The sequence below is a fragment of the Balaenoptera physalus genome (genome assembly GCF_965194825.1).
Source record: "Balaenoptera physalus genome assembly, chromosome: 6".
NCBI classification, from domain to species: domain Eukaryota; kingdom Metazoa; phylum Chordata; class Mammalia; order Artiodactyla; family Balaenopteridae; genus Balaenoptera; species Balaenoptera physalus.
Window position 1 is genome coordinate 43294680 of NC_138885.1, and position 19744 is coordinate 43314423.

Consider the following 19744-nt stretch of genomic DNA (forward strand, 5'->3'; position numbering starts at 1 on the left):
CTTAACAGATACTAACAGAAGTTCACATAGCAAGAGCAAGAAAAACTTGCCATGATAAACAGGTTGTAAAAAATATACTCGGGGGCTTCCCTGGTGGCGCAGCGGTTGAGAATCTGCCTGCTAATGCAGGGGACACGGGTTCAAGCCCTGGTATGGGAAGATCCCACATGCCGCAGAGCAACTGGGCCCGTGAGCCACAACTACTGAGCCTGCGCGTCTGGAGCCTGTGCTCCGCAACAAGAGAGGCCGCGATAGTGAAAAGGCCTGTGCACCGCGATGAGGAGTGGCCCCCGCTTGCCGCAACTGGAGAAAGCCCTTGCACAGAAACGAAGACCCAACACAGCCAAAAATAAATATATAAAATATATATATATATACTTGGTTTTAATTTTAAACTTCCCATTGACCCTTCTAAATTCTAGACTGGAGGCAACCATTTTTTAAAGGTCACTTATGACATTGCCAGCATGAGGTTTATAAAATATTTTCTTACCCATCTCCAGTGACTTCCATAACAAAGTTAGCTGGGAAGACCTGTTGTAGGCTGGATATATGTATATATAAATTGACCATTATTGTAGCAAGATGGCAGCCTCCACTTTGAAGCTAAGAAATGCCACTGGGGTGGAGTAAGATGCTACTTTAAACTACCATGAGTAATTTTCATAGTTTGTTGCGGCAAGGGAACAGAGGCCGTTAAGTACCTATTACAATGTCAGCAGACATACTACTGAGATGAATCTATTTTGACCTTTGTTCACATTCCATCTGCTCTAGTGACAAGGGTGAGTTCACAGGTTCATGATGAGGCAGGCTTCATTTGCATCCTCAGAAACATTTGCAGTTTTGAATATTTGACAGTAACACACCCCAAGGTGAAAATCCTAAGGGAGTGAAGGATTTGTTAAAGATGTTTCCATGACTTAGGTAATATGATGGAGGTAATATAGTGGAGTTCCTGCACTGAAAAGACCTCACTGTCCCGAGATAGCCCCAAAGCCAACTATGGCATCATAGAATTGACCCCTGGCCAAATTGTGATACATTCCCAATAAAAGTGAAATCAATTAAAATAAATATCAAAAGCAACCTTGTGAAGGTGATAAACCACAAAACGCTCCTCTCTGAATTGAGGCATATGCAAAAGAAGAAGAGCAGGATTATAACCTTACCTTAAGGATGAAGCAGGAATCCATGGAAAGCACATCTGGCAGGGAAGGAACCACATTTCCAGACTGACATCAACATGTAAAACTCTGTCATTAGGATCAAATGGTAAAAGCACTCTGTTTCCTTCTACTGCTTCCTGGTCATAAGGACCATCCAAACTAGAATGAGAGGAATTGCCCCTACACTAAAAAAAGAAATAAATAATCAGGGAGTCTTTACCAAGTAACCATCCCTCACTGAGTGCTCCATCTCAGTCTCCTTAGTGGGTTCCCCTCATCTTTTTTTAAATTTCAAAACAGTGAGGGATTCAGTCCTTAAAATCTCTTCACAATCTATACTTAACTCAATTACACGCTTTATCCAGTTCCAGAGTTTTAAGTATTATCTATCTATAGGAAAAAAATTCACAAAATTTTATTTTTGGCCCGATGCTCTGGACTTAACTACAAACCTGTCTACTTGACATCCCCACTTTGATGCCCAATAGGCATCTCAGCTTTATCATACCCAATACTGATTGTTTAATTTTCCCTTCCCACCTGTCCTACAGTCTTCTTTATTTCGGCAGTTGCTATCTTTATTGTGCCACATAATCAGACTAAAAATCCTTGCAGTCACCTTTGATTTCCCTTTTTTTATCAGTAAATCCTTCAGCAAAAGTGTCAGCATTTCCTTTGCATTATGTCCAACAACTTCTCAAGCTTCCACAGCCACCACCTTGGTTCAAGCCATCAGCATCTCTTGCTTGAACAGATACACTAGCCTCCTAACCTACTCACCAATTCCACACCTGTCTCCACAGCTACAAAGATGTCCCTCATTTCCTTCAGATCACTACCCACAGTTGACCTCCTCAGGGAAACTTTCTGGGATCAGTATGTGTCCCTCTTCTCTTGCTTTATTTTTTATCAGAGTTCTTAATCATCAGATATATGTTGTGTCATTTGTTTATATTTTTATTGCCTTTCTTCCCTGACTAGAATGTGAACTCTTCGAGGACAGGAATTTTGTTTATTATAATTACCACATTGTGCCCAGAACTTAACAAAATGCCTGGCACAGAGATAATGCCCAATGCATATTTTAAATGAATGAATATATAAATACAGTTCCTATCTTCAGGGTACTCACCAGCCAGGAGTAAAATCAAGATGAACATAGCTGGCTATAATGCAAGCCAACTGTGATTAAACAAATTACAGGATAGCACACGGGAGACAAAATTAATTCTAGCTGGGGTTAGAGAAGGGACAGAGTTTTCTCACACATTACAGACATTTGGACATACACATGAGTATTTAAATTAGGCTGAAACAGATAAATGAGATTTCAGCAAGAAAAGACATGGAGATCAGCATACGGCAAGAACTTGAACGCTTAGAAGTGCTCAGCATATTCAAGGAACAGCAAATGATCCCTGGGTGGCTGCCATCTGGAAGCTGAGCTGAGCACCAGAGGAAGGAGATGAGGCTGGGAAGATACAGTGAGCCAGATTTCGAGGGGTCTTGAATGCAGTGAAAGTGATGTTGTTTAATACCATCAAGAAATGCTTGTTAAGAACCTACTCCAGGCCAGACTCTGTGCTAAGTGCTGGGGATGTAGAAATGACATCTCTCGTTTCTGTGTTCAGGAAAAGTACAGCAGAGCACAGGATATCCAAATATTCAGACAAATAAGTGTCACAAAGTGTTGTGAGTGTTATGGCAGCAACCTGAGGAGCAACAGGATGAAGGAGTGAGGATTCTACAGTGCAGAGATGGAGTTGTCCAGAAAGACTGTATGAGGAAGGCCATGAGTCAAGGGATTTTGAGTTGGAGAGTCAAATGATAGGATCTAAGTTTTAGAGAGATTATACAAGTTAGGGTAGGCAATTGAGTGGAAGAGAGAGAGCCTAAAAAAAGAAGAAATTCTCTTCTGAGTAAAGACTAAGGGAAGCCTAATCAAACTTACTTTAGACTTGGAAAGATATTTCAATCCCATCCTCTGTCCTGGTGAGTACTCACCTCCTCAGAGGTTTTCTAATGTTAAACCAGTTTCATGTGCATAGAAAAAAAGACAATCAGAATTCTCTTGCCTGATAATAAATCACATTCTCCTTAAGTAAAAACAGGCAAGAAATCTAGAAAAAACCATGCAAAAATTCTCAAGAGTAGAGGAAGAACAGACGAACCTAGCAGTGTGTGGTATTATATAGAATGCTCTTTAATGAGAGTATAGTAGGTTACATCATATACAAGTAATGTACACGATATAAGCACTGGCTTATATCATGTACATTACTTGTATACTCTCAGTGGTTTAATATTAACCAAATAAAAAAATAACTTGTAATGTGTTCTGCTCCCATCCTTCTGCAAACCCTCTTCATGATTTCAAGATGTTAGTTCTGACAAGTTCAAATCATAATCATGATAATTAGTATTTGACACTTACAGCCTCTTCACCAACAGTACATGTTGTTCATTTGTCAACATATAGTTGCAGTATAGAAAATATTTATCATCTATAAGAACCACATTTTGAGTCATTTAGGAACATTTTGATAAGCTAAACATACTGAAGGGTGCTTCCATCACTGATTATTTTTCCCTCTGAGCTATTTCTATTTTGTTAACATGTAATTTTATAAGCTAAATTAATTTTCAAATTCCTGTGTTTGTTGGGTTGGGTCCCTCAGAATTTTTCTCTGACTCACTGAAACGGAGGCACAAAAATGACTCGCTGAGTTTAAAAATTTTTAAATGACTTAATGTAATTCCCATGCATATGACTATATGAACATATTATGTGTCATTTTCTGATCACTGCAAATGCATGGAAAAGCATACACTTGTTTTTCCATGCAATATTCAGTATATTTCTTTTTTTCTATAAAAACTAAGTAAGATCCAATGAAATTTTTATTCGAATGCTTATCGTCTCATGGAAATACAAAGCCTGTGCATTTCTCTGCTTTCTTAGTAATTATTTTGACTTAGGATTGCTTAATAAGATTTCTTCTCTAGATAAGCATGAACATTTCCTTAGATGGTTGGGATCAGGTTCAAGTGTAGATGGCATCTGCATTCATTATCTAATTGAGAAGAAAATGTAAGTGTGACGTATAAGGACAGCAGAGTTGTAAGTTTAAAAGAAATTATCATCGTGAATTAATTTTTAGAATATTTAAAATCCATCCTGACCTTTTAAGCTGGATCTATGTGTATAACCATTTTGACAGCTATTTATTAGGAACTGTGACTCTCACTCAGTTTACCTCCTAAAGTTACCAGGTCTAAAAATCATCCAGGACATGCCATCATCCCTTCTGGGTAGGCAGCCAAACTCCCAGGCTTCAGCGGCTCCTGGGTAAGCTTTCCTGACCCCATCTGGCCAGGCACTCTCAGGAGGGAGCCTGAAAACACCTGCTCTGTGGCCGCTTGGCGGCTTCCCCACAAATACCATCTGGAGATAACATGTGTGTACAGAAACAGCCTAGAGTTCTGGGATTTTACAAGGCAATTTGATAGAGAGCCGATCAAAATAAACCATGAAAGTAAATAAACACTAAGTTAAACATACTTGTAGAAATGGCATTAGAGCATATTCATGGAAAGCAATTCTCCTTGAAGAAAATTCTCAGGGCTTTTTTGCACCGGAATTATCTGATACATTATTACAGTCTGTAGGGATATGCGTAAAAAGTATTATGGTAAAAACTTAGTGAAAACAGTACAAGCCTGTGAGAAACTTCAGCTGAATTGAAATACACAAAGGGATTAGGTCAGAGAAAGATAAATGTATCTTTAAGCAGTGTGTGCCTGAGAAATTATGCATGATCAAAAGTCTTCCCACAGCCCCACTTATGACTAAACATCCTTAGCACAAAGAAAATTACAAACAGGTACACTTCTGTATTGGAAATGGAAATGAATAGTTCTCTGTGTTTCTTTACCTTCTTACATTTGTATAGTCCTTTTATAGTTTAAAAAAGAACTCTTGCAAGCATTATTTCCTTTTATTCTTACAAAAACCTGGTGTGGTAGGTAAAAGATTTTTTTAAAAAGACTTGGAGAAGCCAAGTTGTAGATCTGCTTGAAAAACAGCATCCTTGACGCCACTCACCAGCCGAGTCCTGGGCTGCTGGCAAAGAGACAGAGCTGGACAAGGAACATTGTCAGAACAGAAGGCGCAAGATGTGTGTGTGCATGTGTGCCTGACTGCAAATGTTTTGCCTTCCAAACAAGTCAAGAAATTTCTGAATTTCCTATGATTTCAAAAGACCTGTATCTATTTCTTCTCCCTTTAAATAACAAGAATAAAAATATAAGCATCCAAAGAGCATTGTATAGTCAGTGCAGCCTGGTGTGAAAGCTTAGACAAGAAAATTCCAGGAAAGAGAATACAGTCAACATGAGACATGCAGTACTGCATTGTTGGAAGGCATCCATAGGTACCTATAAAACAAGTTTGAAGAAACACATGAAGAAGCCCTCCATACAAGGCCTGTTTTTATCAAACAACTGTTTTCCAAGGGCATGCTCCTCTTTAGGAGTATTTCGGAATTCAAACCCTGATTTCTCTGTTATTTACAATAGTCATTGCCCTTGAGTCTGGATCTGTGTAGAAGCAACATTCCATGGCAGACAGCCATCTATTACAAACTTTAAATGTACCTGCATTTTCCACCAGCAGCTCTACCTCTGTGTTCTTAGCGTATCTATAATATAATCTTTTAAAATTAATCTCCCTGTCTTCCTCAAACTGAATATTACTACATCCCCTCTCTCAATAAATGGCAAAACCACTATGCAATCTCCCAAGCTATCAACCTTGTTCCCTGGACAGTCCCTTCTCTCTCTCATCCATACATAACTTAGTCCCTTTGATTTTACCTCTATGATATCCCAAAAATAAATGCCCTTTGCTCTAGCCTCATTGATGTTATTTCTCTCCATGTGAGAGGTAACAAGGGTCTGGAATTTCTACAGGACCTTTCTTTTTGTTTTCTATTTAAAAAAATTTTTTTTTCAATTTCTGAACCTCCTTTATTTATTTATTTATCATTTTTAAAAATTTGTGTATATAATTTTTAAAGGTTACTTCCCATTTACAGTTATTACAAAATATTGACTATATTCCCCGTGTTGTACAATACATCCTTGAGCTTATCTTATACCCAAAAGTTTGTACCTCCCCCTCTCTTACCCCTATATTGCAAGCCCCCCTGCTGGTAACCACTAGTTTGTTCTCTGTATCTGTGAGTCAGCTTCTTTTTTGTTATAGTCACTAGTTTGTTGTATTTTTCAGATTCCACATATAAGTGATATCATACAGTATTTGTCTTCCTCCATCTGACTTATTTCACTAGCATAATGCCCTCCAAGTGCATCCATGTTGCTGCAAATTTCATTCTTTTTTTATGGCTGAGTAGTTTTCCATTGTATATCTATACCACATCTTCTTTATCCATTCATCTGTTGATGGACACTTAGGTTGCTTCCATATCTTGACAACTGCAAATAATGCCTTGAAGGAGCTTTCTTACTGGCCCACAGGATAAAATCCCAGGCTCCTAAGCATGGCATGTAAGGCTCTTGCTTTTTGATCTAGTCCCTGCCTAATTTTCCAAATCAGGCTACTGAAACTTAATTCCAGCCACAACAAACTTCTTGCAGCCTCCCAAATGCTATATGCAGTTTAATTCTCCATATCTTTGATCTTTTTGTTTGTTCTGCATAAAATATACTTCTCCCAACCCTGTTGTCTCTCTCTAAGTATGTTACAAAATTGAGCTTAAATACCACCTCCTCTGTGAAACCTCCATTCTCACATTCTCACATAGGTAGCTGCCCTTCTTCTATGCCTCAGGTTACTTTTATTAGTATTATTATTGATATTATTAGATTTTTTGTTTTAATTTTTTTTCCATGGTTTTCCCCTTCACTAATTTAAAAATTATGCACCCTATACTATTCACCTTTATTCACCTCTATCGCAATCACCTAGCACATTTAGCAATAAGCATTTTTAAGTGAATATATATGGTGAATAAATTTTTAAATTTCCAGGAAATTTAAAATATATATATAAAATAGCCTAATACCAACTTGAATATCATTATTGCCAAAAAGCTCTGATCTAAACGTATGTTTTTTTCTCAAGTGTGTATACAAAAGGAAAACTAAAAATAGTAAGTATCCTACAGGCAATAATTATTATATTAAATTGCATCCCATATAGCTTTGGGAGGAACAGATTGAGTCAGATCCTATATTGATGGCCCACATAGACAAGAAATAAACAAAAGATGACTTATCACATGATAATAAAAGTTTTCAATCCATTCCACTCATTTTCTAATTTACCTTATCTCTACTGGGTGAAGGAATATCTGGTTTAAAGACTACTGAAATAATTGTTATCACTGCCTCTGTACCAGTCATGAGTGCTGCCTCCAGGAAGCTCTGTCAGAATCAGTCCTGGGGTTTGTCCTAGCAAGTTGTCTAAATTACAACTGAACCAAGGAGCCAATGCTCTATTCACAAAATGTATGCTGATACTGTGATGGGGGGAGTAAGATTCAAAATTACCTTTACTGGATGACAAATATTCCTATAAAAACAGAAAAGAAAATGTAAAAATGATAGATAATTTCTTAAGGAGTGAAAAACTGGTGGTAAAAATCAATATAATAAAGAAATAGTTGGAAACCACTTTTTAAAGGGAAAAAGTGAGAAAAAATAATGTTGAAGGTGAGGGGGTTTTTTTGCTTGTTTCAGCAGGTCAGAAGCCTTTAGATTATATGTCCAGTTTAAGTCATCAGGCTCAACTTGTAAGGAGTGTGGATATCAGGGAGAAGGTTCAGAGAAGAATTACAAAGCATACTCAACAGAAGGGGAAGTTAGAGAATTTTAGGCTAGGGAAGAGATGCCAAAATCACAGCAAGGGGATGACTAATAATTTCAGATATATTAAGAAGTTAACATAAAGGGAACCCAAATTCTCCCTATCAGTGATGGACCAAAACTACAGAATATGGTCAAAATCAAAGAGAAAGACACTGGGCTTAGGAAAAAGAATTTCTTGACTTTGTGAGTGATAAATCAATAGATGGCTATGGAGCAACGTTATGAAAACTTCCAGGAAGGACTGAAAACTGTCTATTTTGAAAGGTTTAGGCATGCAGCTTCCCACAGGAAGGAAGATACACCATATCCTCTGTCATGAATATTTCCAGTTCTCTGAGTTAATGACATTATCTTATATTCATCATATATTTACGTAATATCCTGAAAAACACAATACACTCTATTGTCTATTAATTTATTCCTCTATAGAGTAAAACCTCACAACAGGTTTAAACTTCCTTCACCAAAAGGTATGTTTGATGCCTTTGAATATTTTTTGTCCACTAGCCACATCCTTCTCAATTTCTCTGCAACTTCTAATAAATATGGAGCACCGAAAAATACACTACTCTTCAATAAGTGCCCAGGAAATGCAAAGTCAAAATAGGCAGATTACTCCATGGTTTCTGCATGTCATACATCTATTAATACATCCTAGGATCATGTTCACACTTTTAATAACAGCACCAGGCTGCTGACTCACATTCGGGCATGTTTCTACTTCCTTCGTACCTACATAATTATTCCCTTTCTTGTGTCAGCCCGGTTTGTTTTCTTCCCTAATCTCATCCTGTTTAGCTTGGCCACTTTTCTCAGTTTTCAAGGGTTTGTTGAACTGCAGTCCTGAGGTCCACATATCAATAATGCTACCAAAATGAGGACTTTCTCTTCTAATTTTCAAATAATCAAAGGATATAGAAGGTGGGGGAAAGTTCAATAATTCTTTTTACTTGTGTGCAAGGCTCTCTGCTAGGTGTTAGGGGGTAAAACAAACATGGTTCTTGCTTCCTGATAGATAAAACTCTATCAGAGACAGAGATAAGTAAATAGAAAGCTACAACCCTCTATGATAAGTGCTGTGATAGGAAGGGCAAGCAGCAACAGGACAAAGTGAGATTTTGAGCACAGGGAGAATTATGAGTCTAGAAGCTGTGGGTGCATTTTGTAGTACCACCTGACCTCCAAAGAAAAGGATTCAGAAGAGGCGGGGCTAAAAAGCTGAGAATCCGCACAAATATATAAATTAACCCCTTTAATCCTCACAACAACACTGTAGGGCCAGTATTGTTATCCCAGCTTTAAATATGAAGAAACTCAGCATTTAATAGGGTAGGTAACTTATCCAAAGGTCACACATTTCTAGCTAATAAGTAACAGAACTGGATTTCCAATCCAGGTCTATATGACTCCAAAGTTCATGAATGACCATGCTGCTTTTCAAATAGTCTCTATGTTTCTGGTTTATGAACAGAAATGCCATGAGGGAAGAAATCTAAAATTTCAGAAATCCAGATAATGTCTACTGCTTCCTTTTTATGTGTCATTCAATCAAAATATGACAACAAACTGACCTGACATAAGCTTATCCCAAACTATTCTGGTAACTCCTGACACTCTGAATTCAGGAAGCCAATTACCTGATGACTTGCTATTTATGTTTCCAGGATCCAAAGATATAATAATGCATTCATAACTTCAAGGACCAATATTTCTTCCAGTTTTAAAAAAGGTACCATATTTTTCCACCTTTGGGCATTTTCGTCTTCTGCAGAAAATATTCTACAGTTCATAACAGTGGAAAGCACTCAGCAATATCAGAAGTAACTTGAGTATCTATCCAGATGGCTCAGTGATAGTAGTTTCCTGTCACAAGCAGGTAGCTAATGTTTAATATGTATTCAAATAGGAAAAGGAAACAATCCAGGCAATCAACCTAGCACATATAATTGTTTAGTAGATGATATCTGAAATTCTATGTTCAATTCCTCTTAATATCATCCATCAATCAAATAAAATGTTTAAGCTAGTTCCTGCAATAGGTCACTGCGAAAGGCTCCTCAAAGTGAGGATGCACTAACAGCAAATAGCTTGTCCCAATCCTGCACCTGACAGGGCATCTTCATCTTCATCTGCCCATTTCTCCGATTTCCCGTGGCTCACGGATGATCCATATCCAGCCCCCGGGATTTCCTTAATAGATCATATTCTGATAGATTCCTAGAAACACCTGTTCCCTCTGCTCAAAACCTACCAATATGGAATTTAAATTGGCATAACCACATTAGAAAAACCAATATTTACTAAAGCTTAACTTATACATAACCTATGACCCAGCAACAGAAATGCCTACATATGTTTACCCAAAGACATGCACCAGAATGTTTACAGTAGTACGATTTGTGATGTCCAAAAGTAGAAACTATCCAAATGTCCAACTACAATAGAATGAATAAATTGTGCTGTATTCACACAACTGAATACTTTACAGCCATAGGAGTGAATAACTACAACTACATGCAGCAATAGGGATGGACCTCACAAGCTTAGTGGAGAGTAAAACACACAAACTCACATATACACACACACATACTATACGATCCCATATATGTAAAGAACAAAAAGAGGAAAAATTAACGTATTCTACTGGAAATCTGGATAATTGTTACTTTTAAGGAGGGGTGGTAACAGGAAGGGAAGATAGGAGGGCTTCTAAGATGCTGGTAATATTCTCTTTCTTAATTGGGATGTTGGTTAACTGAGTGTGTGCAGTTTTGTGAAAATTAATTGACTTACTTTTCTATATATGTATTATACTTCAATAAAAAAGTTTTTAAAGCCCCAAAAGGCTGGAAATTTTAAATAGCTAATTTTTGGAGAGATTAAAATGGACTGTATAAAATATTACCTGTGGGATAGAAAAAGTGTTGTTTAAGGATTGGTATTCTCAACAATATGGACTTTAAATGTCTTTTCCAAGATAGACCTGGATCCCTCTCTCTTCTAGAATTCATGAGATTCCCATGTCTCCCTACACACTGCCCTAGTCTTTTTTTGGCTGTAGTCCCCAACTCACTCCTTCTGATCATAAATAATGTTCCACTTCCGCTAAAAGGTTGTTCTCACTCTTGAAGGACATGCCCTGGTCTGTGAGCCTTGAAAGCAAGGCACTTTTCAACCAGCCCTCAAATATTCTTCTCCTGGCCTCTAAACATCCTGCACTGATCATGCAGTCACCTTCTTCTCTCTCCAGAGCACTCTGGGGAATCATCCTCACAATGGCCTCTCTCTCTCTCATGTCTTTAGTTTGCCTCCTGTGCCAATTAAGAGCAGAGAAGCCAGGCTGTTTCACATATTGTTTTAAATTCACCCAAATGTCTACTTGACCTTGATGGCAGATAATGCTTTGTTTTTGTTTTCACCATTTCCTAGGAGGGCCACCTCCTGTTTGCAGCTCATTTATAGACACACCTGGGCCCCCAAAATGGCCAAATTACTACTGCTTCAGGTCACCAGCCCCTTCCACATATTCTGGTTCTCTTTGGTAAATCATCACTCAGAAGCCCCTCAGCAGGCTGCTTATCTAGAGTGACATAATGACAATTTTATAATATTAAAAATAGCTTTAATGTATCTTAAGAGAAGTTAACATAACCCTTACAAGGGAAAGGAAGGAACGAATCTGACATTTAGCAGGCATCTACTACCTGTAGAACTTCCTGCTGGTACTTGCCTGTATGCTATTGTTTTTAGTCCTTATATAACCCTGTAACATGGATCTTATAATCTCCCTTTAGCAGATGAGAAAATAGAGGCTTGGAGTTTAAATACATTGCCCCAAATCACATAACAGGTAAGATGCAGAGCAAGACATTAAACCAGGCATCGGCAAATGTTTTCTATAAAGATACAACAAATATTTTAGGCTTTGCAAGTCACATAAGGTCTCTGTCACATTTTTTTCTTTGTTTCTTTGCTGGTTGGTTTGTTTTTACAACCCTTTAAAAACATAAAAACTATTTTTAACTCCTTGGCTGGATTTGGCCCAAAGATGGTAGTTTGCAGACGCCTGTCTTAAGAAGTTGGGGGGAAATACATGCTAAAGCATGTGCTCTGGACTTCAGTCCAGGTTTAAATCCTAATTCTATCACTTACTAGCTAACATTTATGAAGACTTTATACTGTACTGGGCAACATTCTAGGTGTTTTACATGTATTTACTTATTTAATCCTCCCAACAATTATTCCCCCATTCTAGAGATAAGGAAACCAGAGTGGTTAAATAACTTGCACAAGTCTGCACACAGCAATAAGTGGCATAGCCCAGGCCCTCTAGCTACAAGGCCCATGTTTTTTAACACTATGTTAATATTATTGAAGTCAATAATAAACTACCTGATCAGGATAAGTAATTGAATTGCACATGTATAGAAAAGGAAACTTTGTATTTATTTTCAATGATCCTTTTAGCCTTGCAAGAAAAGGACTTAGTAACAGGCGGTTGTAACTGGGACTAAGGCATCTAGACTCTAGAAGATGCCATTATGTAAGATTCTACAGGTTCATAAGTGTGCAAAGCAGAACCTAGACAGGGGCGATTGTTCAAAGGCAAAAGGATAGACTAGATTTGAGTTCAATTAATCAGGGTCAAAGGAGCCCAAGGTGCTAGTTGGGATTCAAGGTATGAACAGGTGGAGAACTAGGTAGGGGATAATCAATAGGCATCCAAATGGGCAGGCAATTGGTATGAGGACCTGCAGCTTAAAACATCAGGGTGCCTGGTTCAGGGGCTAAGCCCTAGGAAATTTGAGATTCCCCTATGTCCGTGCTGAGTGAGTAATGCTACTGATTCAGTACTGAGCTGCACAATTATTGCATGAGTAAAAGTAGATCTTTGCAGACCCTTGGTTTGCACTGTGATCGGGGTAAAAGGTAAGGCTCATCCTAAAAGTCAAGGTCAGTTAGGTCTACCTACTGGAGTTAAAGATCTGTAAAGACAGGGACTCAAGATCCTTCAAATACATGAATCTGAAATAAAGTTCTTACGTCCAAAATAACAAATTCCACTATTTATTGTTATTGCAATTACCCTGTTATCAACCACAGATAAGTAATATAAAAGTTAAAAGAAAAGGAAAGAAAGGAAAGTGTAGTCTTCTGTGGTGATAAACTGCAGTGGCTTACAAGGACCTATGTGATCTGGCCCCTAATGTCCCTCAACCTGAGACCCTTAGTGCAGGCTGTTCCCTTTCCCTGAAATGCTCACCGCTACCCGCTTCTTTGCAGTCTTTGTGACTGAGCTTACATTTTCCACATTTTGTCTTATTTTTTGCTTTGTTACACTTATCATATGTTTTAAAATTACACAATTTTAGAGTGCTGTGTATTGCCCATTTCCCTCACTAGACTGTAAGCTCATGATAGCAGAGACCATATCTGTTTAGTTCATCATGTTATCTCCACCCATGGCTTAGCACAGTTCATAAATTTGCCCTTGATAATTATCCATTACGAATAAATCTCTATTGACAGGGCATTGAAATGCCTAAATATTATTTCTCCCCCAGACTGAACAAAAACTTCCTGAAGGTGAGAAATATGTACTACAAATACAAATTATCTGTCAGTAGTCTTATGTAACAATACCAGGAAAATCATATGACACAGGATAAATAGAGTATCACAATGTTATTTATACTAAAATGTGCCCACAAGGTCCCTGGGACAGAGAAGGGACTATATATATAACAAAATGATTTTGCTGGTAAACAAATAGCACGAATATTTCTGCCTTCCACACAGTAAACATTAGGCTTCTTTTGCTTGCTGATGAAAACATTTACCAAAGCAATCAGTCCTGTTTTTCCCCTTCTATTTTTTGACTTGAGACGGCTATAACTTACTAAGTAAACTACCTGGCATCCTTGAGTACTCAAAGTCCACATTGTCTATGACGACTCAAATAACAAGGGCATCTTTGGCATTCCAGATGCATATAAAATAATCAATACAGAAAAAGAACAAATTAATCGAAAGTTGTGTAATCTTATACCCTGAAAAGAATCTGATGAAATCTCCATCCTTTGTAGCTATTTCTAATCTATGATAGTGCAGATGTTTACAATCGTTTATGAGATGACCTCAGGTGACCCAAGGATAGTTTTAATTGCTTATCAAATGTAATTTTATGAATGAGATAAAGATACTGTGATTGTATATAAAACACCTTTGAAATACAGAGAGCCTTTCAAGATGGGATTTCTAGTTAGCTTGCTACTTTTTCTTTAGAGTCTAATTGATTTTCCTGACATCTCCTTAGCCTGGCAAACTGCCTGCCTAAGTACTTTATCTGACCTTCAGGCTGTTTGCCAGGTATTGATCCAATACATACAATGGCTGTGTTGTACCAGCTCTTCCAACTTTGATAAGGGCTAATGTACTAGCGCCAGGCAGACAGGAAGTCAATGGTCTCAAAATTTCTCTCATCCTCTTCTTCTATCTCTATCTTCCTTTCTTCTTATGCAAGAATTTTAGGTCCTATCAAAATCAAATCTTAAGCAGATCAGATGGACTTTTAGCCCAAATTTATTTTCTAGAAATTTTTAAAAAACACATTAGAAGAGCTCCCTAGGCAACAATAAATGGAAATGAATAAATGAAAATAATATTACTAGTTGAGGGGTTTCCTTTTTAAAGAAAAATAAAACTAAATATGACATAGAGATGCTTAAGGAGGATTTAGACAAACTGCATTGCAAATAGTGAAGAGAAACCAGGTAGCAAAGGGTCTTGAAATTATGTCATAAATGAACAATAAAAGAAAATGGGATTTTTAGTTAACCTGAAGAATAGCATACTTAGGGAGCTCTATGAGATTAATATCTGTAAATTAATGTGACTATATGTATTAATTTGTAGATAGATCTCATGTTTTTCATAGTTTGCCTTGACAAAAAATTTTAGGAAAGCATTTTCATTTGACAAATGGCCCTGGGCAGGCTGAGGAAATCCATGCCAACAAAACACCCCAATTACTCAGGCCAGGATGGAATTCTTGAAGATGGAGAAAACAAACCACCTAAAAGTAGAGTTGCTGAAATAAGCCTTTTGGGAAACAGAGAACCTTACTGAGAATAAATTTTGTGTTTTGAAGATAATTTGGGATAGATAAAATTGACTGATTCCACAGTACAAAGCTGTTACTGATATGCTTTGCCCTTTGTCAACTAACTTCAAAAAAACAATTGAAAGGATCTAGAGACTTCATAATGCCTTTGTATGGAACAAAATGGTGTTGACTGGTGCCTAGTTCATCTGACCTAGGTCTTTTCATAGCTTGGAACAGAGAGAAAACCATGAAAAATTTACTTTTAAGTCACCAGCCTGAGGGAGACCATTAGTAGTTAGAATACATGAAAAATACACATTCATCGTCATATGCCACTTCAGGCAACCTACATTTTGAAAAGTCATTCCAAGCAGCTGGATGGAGCCTGAGTTGATGGCTGGCTATGGTGGGAAAGAGGCAGAGAGTCCCACAGAACTGACAGAGGTGGAAAAATGCAGAGGGTTCTGCAGGGGTGGCTGTAGGTGGGAGAGGCACAGAAGACCCCCACAGAGCTGGTATGGGTAGGAGTGGTACACAGGATCCCACAGGGCTGGCTAGAAGTAAAAGAGGTGCAGAGGATTTTGCAGTGCTATGGTACATAAGCCCAAGGAAACTGTGCTGAGAAAGGAGCTGCCTGGGTTATTTTAATCTCCAACCATACTAATCAAGAGCCACTGAAAATTTAGAATAACTCCTTCCTTTCATCTGTTAGTTTCAATGGCCCAAATGATATTGCAGACAGGCCTGCAGAAAGGACTTTAAAGCTGCTCCTAAAACCATGGGAGCTTTTTGAATCTGAAATACTGAAGAGCTGGGGGGTACTTACCATCAATCTACTAGAAGAGGCAAGGGGAAAGCCTAAGAAGAAAAGCAATATTTAAGGGAAAGCAAAAGAGGGGTAAGCAGTGAGAAGGCACAGAAATGGCTTTAGATAATTGCACACTCTATGCTGGCATAGAATTCAGATATTGACTGACTTTTGGACCAGAAAACTTTAGCCAAATCCATGACTTCTGGGGAGGAAATGTTGAATAGAGAAGTTATGAATGAGAAGGGATGATTACTCCAGGTTGTTCTGTCAATTATCAGTTAAATCAGTCCTGCTATTGTGATTACACTGGTGTTTGTCTCCAGCAGCTGGAGGCAAAAAGACCTTGAAAACAAGGAGAGGAAACTAACTGAAATTTGGCATCAAAAAATAGTTCAGACAAATACACCTAGGGGAATAAATATTACAAAGTGGTGGAAGGTCTGAAAATGCACTATTGCCAGGAGAGCCAGGAAGGGTGGCCAATATGACAGGAATATGTGCCTGGCAGAACAACAAAATGCTGTAGCTGCAAGCCATGTGCATCATGTGAATGAGGCAAAGACTTCTTTTACCTTCTCCAGGAAGGGTCTGTGGGATCAGATCTCAGGTACTATTTATGGATTTGCATTTTTAACAAAAGGACAGGAAAAACAGAAAAAACAGAGGAGTAAAAGATATTCAGTAAATGATATATAGGCAAAATTGATGGGATCCCCCTTAAAAAATTTAAAAATTGGCAAGTCACAGTCAAAAAAGGAGAAAGGGGAGGAAAACTCGGGTCAGAAAGCCAAATAATAAAAATGGAAAAAGAAGTTTAAGTGTTGTATTTATAAAGCTCCCTCTTCAAGGAAGTGCAAAAATCACTCTTTGGGTCTCAATTGTGAAGGTAGGGTTATGGATGACAGGATTGTTAAGGCCTCGCCCAGCCCCAAATATCTGTGCCCTACAGCAATTTTTAAAATTCAGCTTCTTCTAAATCTGGCTCTAACCTCACTTTGGGGAATTCTCTGACATATATCCTATTTCACTCGGCTGGCCCCTTTCCTCACATCCCCAAAGGTCATCTGCTTATGCTGCATGCTTAGGAACAGCACATTTGCCCTTTTTTTAATTGAGGGAACGAAGATGCTAGAAAGAGAGTGAACTGGAAATAAGAAGCCCTGGCTTCTGGTTCTGACTCTCCTACATAGATGCAGGATGTTTCCCTCAGGTCTAAAGAGATAGGCCAGATTAGGTTGTCACTGAGGTTCTTGCCAGCTCTACTTGCTGGTCTCTCTCAACTTCTCAGGCCTTTGCACGAGTTCTCATCAATTAGATGTCTCTCAGCAAGGAGAGGTCAACCACCAAGTGTGGACAAGGCGGGAGGGGTGGTGGGGAGGATGAACTGGGAGATTGGGATTGATGTAAGTGTACTGCCATGTGTAAAACAGATAGCTAGAGGGAACCTGCTGTAGAGCACAGGGAGCTCAGCTTCATGCTCTGTGGTGACCTAGATGGATGGGATGGGGAGGGGGTGGGTGGAGAGGGAGGTCCAAGAGGGGATATATGTATACATATAGCTGATTCACTTCGTCGTACAACAGAAACTAACACAGCATTGTAAACCAACTCTACCCCAATTAAAAAAAAAAAAAAAAAAAAAGGCCCAGAACTCCTGCATTCCAATTCTCCACCTAATCCATTCACATAAAACATCACAGCTAGAGGTCAGAAAGTGCATGACACACACAAAAAATAGTAACAAAATACTAAAAGACAACTTCCCAGAGAGGTGACTCTCTCCATTACAGACCAGTCTCCAGAGAAACCAGGAGGAAGAGTCAACTCCTCTCAGAGAGACTTGAAATGAGATTTGAAAGAAATCAGAAAGAATTGACCATATTCCCTTAGTACTCAGGAGCTGGCCCTACACACTTCCTCACATCTGAAGTCCGTAGCAGTCATTTCTGTCTAACGCTGACTTGGAAACCTCTAGAGACATCCTTTACAACTCTGCCCAGCAGTTCTCCAGCTTTCCATTTTCTCCATGTCATCCCTGCAGCCTGTGGGCCACTCCGCACCCTGCATTCCTGTCAGGTGTCCTGTCAGGCAAAGCTGGTTTATTCGAGGTCATGCTGGCAGCTGAGCCCAAGAGCCTGCTGCCTGTGTTGTTAACCTTGCCAAGTTGAGCTGCATCTATTTTTTTTCTTCAATCATTCCTAGAAATATCAATTCTGGAAAACTCTGTTTTCCCACATAAGGTTTTGGCAGCCAATCCTCAGCAGTTACCTCATTCTTTGCTCTGCTGCCAGCTGAGAGAACGTACCAGAAAAAAACTGTGCACCTGTAAGGAGAACAAATGCACGGAGAGTGAAGGATTGTATTGCCTCTTCCTCCTGACAGGGTTATGTAGGAAATGTCTTCATGGAGTTAAAGAACATTAGTGCAGCTGGAGACCTGAAAGTCCACCTAGCCCAAATCCCTCATTTCACATTCAAGGAAACTGAGGCTGGGCAGAGGAAAGTCTCATCTGCAGGTTATAGCTAAAAATATTTGCAAATATATGAATGAATAGATGAATGAAATAGAGAAATTCAGAAATGGAATTGGGAGGACAAAATATACACTTGTGGAGCACGAAGGCCAGAGGAAGAACAAGCGATAAAAGATCTCTGTCACTATATGCCTTAGTCAGTTTGAGCTGCTATAACAGAACACAATAGACTGGGTAACTTATAAACAACAGAAATTGATTTCTCACAGTTCTGGAGGCTGGGAAGTCCAAGATCAAGGTGCTGGCAGATTCAGTGTCTGGTGAGGGTGTGTTTTCTTGTTCATAGATCGTCATCTTCTTCCTGTGTTCTCACATGGCAAAAGGGGTGAAGGAACACTCTGGGGTCTCTTTTATAAGGGCACTAATCCCATCATGAGGGCTCCATCCTCACAACTTAATCACCCTCAAAGGCCCAACCTCCTAATACCATTACATTAGGGGTTAAGTTTTCAACATATGCATGCTGGGGGGACACAAACATTCATTTCATAACATTAAGTAAATATATCCACTCCTCTCAGGTTAAAATATAGCTACTAGTCATCATTCCTTATTTTTGGTCCAGACAGCATCTTCTGAAAATTAGTTGTTCATGACTCTTCTGTATTATTGACAATTAATCATAAAGTGAGAGCTTGAGAGAGGCTTAAGAAGCATATGGTTACATCCTCATATTTTAGAGATGAGAGACTAAGATTTGAAAAAAGTAAAATGGCTTTCCCAGAATATCCAAAAGCTATAGAATGATCACAAAAAGAAAAAGCAATATAGACAGACCTTGATCAACTTGTCCCTGAACATTTTATTCCTACTGAAATAAGTCCAAAACACACATGTGCACACATGCATACCCATGCACCCACACCTACTGCAGGTATAAAAAGTTACTAAATATACTACTTCAATAGCTGGGATTTTACAAGTTGACTTTTCACAAGGTGCTTGTGGTTTCCTAAAGTGTGTTAGGCTCTCTTCTAAGATTTTTAAAATTTAACATGGAACTTAAACATAAAAAGGCTGAATTGGTCAAGACAGTTACTGCACGGTTACTTTATACCATCAAATCAAAATTATGGGAAGTGAATTCAAGCCTGGCTTAATGTGCTGCCAAATCAGCTCACTTTGGTCAACAGTGGTCAAACAAGGTGATCAGAAGCCAAAGTGGCCACCGTGAGGCCTTGCTGAAGTCGCACCAGTGGGTGTCCATCTCTGCACCTGATTAGACGGAATTCCTA